Raw genomic sequence first — 6,588 nt, forward strand, 5'->3', positions numbered from 1 at the left:
CTGGCATTCTCTGAAAATAATTTAAATTTAAAGACTAAATTAATTAAATATTAAATTTAAATACTAAAGTAATAAACTTGATTTCATTTTTGCATAAATCACATTGAGGTAAAAAATGTGGCAGTCATTTTCGGTGAACTACAGAAAAAATCAGTTCATAATTATATAATGAATAACCCTAAACATTCATTTATTTTTCTTGAGTGTAAAGATGTTATTAAATGATAAATTGTTCTTGATAATAAAATAGATATACCTTTATATTTTAACATACATTTATTACTCATGATTGTATAAACTAACAATATTATATACATAATTATTTTATAATATAAATCGTATCAGTAAATGTACCTTTTAACCAATTTTTCTTTCTCTATCCTACTTTACAAATTAAACTCTATTTTCTAGTTGATATTTCTAGCTAGTATATTCACTATACAAAAGTGCATGCTTTGATTTCATCATCTCTAACTTTGCCCCTGCCTTTGAAATGTAGGACTATACTCTGTGTTGGAGGAAGTACATGTATAATGTACTTCTGTTTATGCTCATAACCTCCAAAACATTATTTCTTCCCTAAAACATTCAACGAAAAAAATCACTACTATCAACTATCTGAAATAGTACAAACAGTTCTGTGTGCCTAGGCCTTTGTATAAAGGAGCTTTTAGAGACCTCATTTGCATTTCAAAGAGAGATAGGAATAAAAAATTTATCTATTAAATATTATCTAGAATAGGGTTATCAGGTGAGCAGGAGGCATTCAGCTAAATTTAAATCAGAGATAAACAACTTTTTCAATGTAAATATGTCTTGTGCAATATTTGGGATATACTTATACTAAAATCTATTTGTTTATCTGAAACTTCAGAATTAACTGGATAACATTTCTTTTTAGGTACTAATCCTAGCAACCCTGCTCATATTTATTGTACTAGAGCTTCCTTTATTTTGCCTCAAATAACATTTATATTTCAAGTCAATATCTCAATTTCTGAAATCAGAGTACTCTGAATTAATAATTTTATAGCTTTTAATTCTTCCCAATTATCCAACATCTAATCTCTACTCTGCCAGATACTATATTTGGTATTGTGGATCTAAAGATGAAATAGATAAAAATGAGGCAATCTTGCTCCCCCTAAAGAAATCAGTTGAGTGGTAAGATGCACATATCATGAACAGAAAGCAACTCCTTATCAAACAATGTAAAAGAATGATATGGATCAACAGTGAGATGGCCCAACTGTCTAACAGGGCTATCAGGCTTCACACAAAATGCCTCATCCATGAGTCTTAAATGGTATGTCTTCCATCATTACAGAAACCAAAATGATAAAGTAGCAAATAAAGTATACTGTAGGGCTAAGGAAATTCTTGTTCATCGGTTTAACCCTAAAACATAAAAGTATATGAAGTTTTTTTATTAGGGCCTTCAAAATTTTAGAGTTAACAAGAGTGTGCTAAGCTTCAAGAGAATTTACACTTTTAACACATTGATTTACATACGCACAAAGATTTCTAAAATTTTGCTTAAGATTTACAGTAATGCTTTCTGAAACAAAATTATATGCAATCTGTATATTCATGAACATCCTTAATGAGTGAAGAATTCTTCAGTAAGGATTTTTCTACATCTTAAATATGTTTCTTATACAATAGACACCTTTTTTACTAAGCAGTTTTCTAAGAGCAAGAAAACTCTTAGAAGCAGAAAGATAGTTTCTTCCCCCCTCCCCCACTCTCTTTCACTCATACATACACACTCATTTTTTTCCTCAAAAAATAAATTGTATTGAGTGTTGGAAGGACAGGGTTGTGAATAGTGCCTGCAACAGGATTCTTTTTTTCTGGTACTAGGGATTGAACTCATGGAAACTCAACCCCTGAGCCACATCTGCAGCCCTATTTTGTATTTTATTTAGAGACAGGGTCTTCCTGTGTTGCTTAGTACCTCATTTTGCTGAGGCTGGCTTTGAACTTAGGACACTCCTGCCTCAGCCTCCTGAACTGCTGGGCACAACAGGATTCTTTTTTAAATACCTGACTGACTGATGTTTATAATGATTCCATTTATGAATACCAGTATACAAACATTTTCTGGACTAAATCTACTAAAATGCAATTGGATATTTTCTCAGTACTTATTGCCACAATTTCTGAAAACATATTTATTTTCCAAAAGAGGTTGAATTCTGCCCCTCAAAAAAATTCGTAGGTTGAAGTCCTAACCCTTAATACCTCAAATACAACTTTATTTGGAAATAAGGTCATTGAAGATGTAATTAGTTAAGATGAGATCATACTGAAACAGGGTGGGCCCAATATAACTGGTGTCCACATAAAAGGAGAAATTTGAACACAGAGACATGCATACATAAGGAACACACATAAGTATGAAAGCAGTGATTGAGGTCATACAGCAACAATGAAGATTACCACCTAGCCTCCTGGGTGAGAGACGTGGAAGAGATTCTACTTCACAGGCCTCAGAAGGAAGCAGCCCTGCTAAGATTTTGCTCTCAGACCTCTCACTTGCAAAATTGAGAGAAAATAAATCTACTTTTCTATGAGTGCCCTAGCAAAGCAGTACAGATGCTTTTCCCTCCCATTCCCAACTTGTAGGAATCTATAATCGGTAAGGAAACATCAAAACTTCCCATCACACACTTCAATAGAAGCCCTAAAAAAAAAAGGAGGAGGAGGAGGAGGAAGAGGGGAAGCACCCCCATTAAAATGAAAGAATCATTTCTCACAATAAGTTTGTCAGATTCTATTTCATCCAAACAAATATTAAAAGTTATTTCAATCCTCAAAAGACATTTCTATCACTGGTTAAGATAATCAAGTTTATGAAATGCCTATAACCAAAAATTCAAAAGCAAAAGTCATTCCAAAGAAAGAATTATTATAAATTGGTGTTTTTAGTTGTAATTCAAACAAACATAGGTTGAACCTTCTTTGTGTTCCAGGAACAAAACTGAAGTCTTTGCATGAATTAGAATAGTAATAGCTCCCCACCAATGAGAGCTAGGACTATCTTCATTTTACTTAGGAGTTAGGTGGGGACCGAAGATGTTTAAAAACTTGGAAAGAGGTCACACTGCAGATTAGCAGTAGGTACCCAAATCCAACAATTTTGGTTCCTGTGTCCACAAATTTCACTTTCATACTGTACTGGTTTTGAATGATATTGGTATAACCAGTCTGGAAAGTAGTATGGAGATTCCTTTAAAAACTTGTAATGGAATCACCATTTGACCTAGCTATCGCACTCCTCAGCCTATACCCAAAGGAATTAAAAAGAGCATACTACAGGGACACAGCCACATCAATGTTTATAGCAGCACAATTCACAATAGCATAACTGTGGAACCAACCTATATGCCCTTCTATAGATGAATGGATAAAGTAACTGTGGTATATATACACAATGAAATATTGCTCAGCATCAAAAGAGAATAAAATTATGGCATTTTCAGTAAATGGATGGAGTTGAAAAATATCATGCTAAGCAAAGTTCCCCAAACCAAAGGCCAAATGTTTTCTCTGATAAGTGAATACTAATCTATAATAGGGGGAAAGGCATAGGATGGGTAGAAGGAGGGAAGAGGAGGGGAGATGGGAATAGATAAGATGGTGGAATGAGACAGACATGATTACCCTAGGTACATGCATAATTGTACGAATGGTGTGACTCTACTTTGTGTACAACCAGAAGTGAAAAATTGTGCTCCATTTATGTACAATTAATCAAAGAGCATTCTGCTGTCATGTATAACTGATTAGAATAAAACATATATGATTAAATCAAGCTCATGTTTATGTAACACAAAAACTATTTAGACTATGTCCTTTATTAAAGACAGTTAATTAACATGGATTTTATTTATGTATTAGAGAAAATCGTAGATAATCCTTTCATGCTCAGCCTTAAGCCTCTACCCATCTCCAGCAAATCAAAGGAGAAAGTTCAGCCTCTGTGACTTAGGGTAACTGCGATGCTCAGCATGGGTATCTTAGAATGAGAAAGGACAGAGTAATATTATTTCAATGTTCCACAGATACCATAGCCATTAAGAAATCACTGTTACCCATAGGGAAGTGTTAAAGAGGAGAGCTAAGGTTTGCATGTTTAATAGAGCTCGATAGATGCATCTTCTGTAAGGTATTTGTGACTAATGGCATTTGTACTTTAACAGTTTTAACAGTGAGAAGCTGGGGAGCTGGGTGCAGTGATACACACCTGAAATCCCAGCAGCTCAGGAGGCTGAGGCAAGAGGATTGCAAGTTCAAAGCTAGTCTCAACACAGCAAGGCACTAAACAACTCAGTGAGAGACCCTGTCTCTAAATAAAATACAAAATAGGGCTGGGGATCCCTGGTACCAAAAAAAAAAAAAAGAATAAGAAGCAAATGGGGAATAATTTCAAAGATTTCGAGGTTCCAGGTAGTGATAGTAAGTGATGAAAAAGAATAAGTGGGTCTTTCTACTACCCCTTACAACCACCTATTCTATCTACCTAAAACCTGGATCTGGTACCATGTTGAAATCATTGTTCTGATTTTATTAATCCTATGGAACTCTTAAAATTTTGTTTGTACTCATCAAATAACTATTTGATATCCTAATATAAGTTGTAATTTGTCCCCCCCAAAAAAGCCAATTTAGTTTGATTTATTTCCATACCTAGATTTGGCAACTAACATATATAAACCTACATAAACTGTCCCAGGAATCTTAAATGATCATTTTGCTTCTTACCTTGGGCATATTGAGATCAGTCTGAAACCCTGGAAATTCTTTCTTAGTAATTTGTTTCAAAACTTTCTATTTCTAAAGTACAACAACCAGTCAATCTTCTATCTTTATTGTGTGCAGTTTTCCTACAGAAGGATCTCAGATCAAGTCTTTCAGGGAAGCACTTTATGTGAAGTGATTGACCTAAAATTTTGTCTTCTGAAGGATTCCTTTCAAAGGCAAAAGTAGTACCTCAAGGAATAACTCTCCACTAGGAATTCATTTGCCAGACTCTATAATCTTACTGTTAAGTGGCAGGAATAAACACTTCAGGGAGAACTCTACTCTGAAGTATCAGCCAGAGACATTTGTCAGTTTAACATGGGGAATGATGGTCATTTTGAAAAGATGAATCACTGTGAGTAGAATGTGATCTTTTGCTCTTAGCCTCTCTGCACCTACTAGAAACAGAGAAGTGAAGATCATCTTTACAGTGAGCTAATGTCCATGAATGTATCCATTTACCTAAAGCTGATGGTACTGTATCCTCTTTCTGACCCAATTACTATAAAATGATTTCTTTAAGAGAACTTGAAAGTAATCTTTATGGGTTGCAACAAATATACACACCCTTCTGGAATTTTATCAGGCAATCTTAGCATGGGGCAGCTCAAACAAACCAGGGCCCCATAGCGTCAGTGGCTTTCACTTAAGAGCCAGAGAAACAGGATACCAGCCTATATCCGTTTCCCTACAGGTGGGTGTTGGCTCATTTTAAGCAGATGGTAGGTTTATGATTCTAATGTGCTATGCATTTCTCAATAGACAAATATTTACACTGGACCAAAATAAATAAGAAAAAAAAATCTTTAGCTCAGCTTTCAAAGAATATCTAAAGTTTTAGGACACCTCAGCATTCAAACATTGAAGGAAGTGAGTGAATGATCCACAAACACAGCCCTTTCTTTTTCTTATGCTTAAAACCTGGCCCTACCAATAAAAGAAAACATTTGGGAGACACAAACAAGATACTTGAAAATCACTATGTTACATCCAGTCAAAGAATTCTTGAAAATGTACAATGTATTTTACCTCTAATAAAATAATTTAAGAATTTTTAAAAATGAGGAAATTTTTTTTAAAAAAGGATTTCAACTTGATCCAACAAATGTGGCCTACTTATGTTTTCTTCTCTAGTGATTTATGTAGTTTCTTTCCATAGTAGGACAGCAGTTTCTGTTTTCCCTAGATGAGGGAATATTCAATAGGTTTCAGAGAATATCAGTTTCACATTATACCTTCAGAGCAGGGGTCTGCTTGCCTGTCTTTTCTGAATGGCTCATTTTTCTTGCTCTTGCTTTTCATGTACTTGTTAAAGAAGTGGGTATTAGTATTTGATCTGGCTTCCCTGCTGAACTTGAAGAGCTGCCCTCTGCAGGACTGAGACAGATTTCAGTGGGGATGGTGACATCATGGAAAACACAAAACCTTTAAAGTGACAACAAGAAAAAAAGCAAAATTCAGCTTTTGGTATGAAAATCTGTTTCACAAATTCAATAAATGTTTTAAGTCCTTTGAAATTTGACACTTTGACTTTTGGAATTCATGAGTAGAAAATTTTATTTAAAGTGAATATCCCTCCTCCCCACAAGAAGAAATAGTTTGAACCAAAACTGTTTTGTCCAACTTTGCTAGAAAATTAGATGTAAGAAGGAAGATAATTTGATCCATCTGAGACTCTGTATAAGGAAAAGGCAATCAAAGTGAAAGGAATATATATTTCTCAAAGGACTTCTTGCATTTCTCTCCAGGAGGAAGGTCCAGAGAAGTGCAGTGATTGGGTCT

The sequence above is a fragment of the Spermophilus citellus genome (assembly GCF_964194105.1).
Source record: "Spermophilus citellus genome assembly, chromosome: 3".
In the NCBI taxonomy this organism is placed as follows: Eukaryota; Metazoa; Chordata; class Mammalia; order Rodentia; family Sciuridae; genus Spermophilus; species Spermophilus citellus.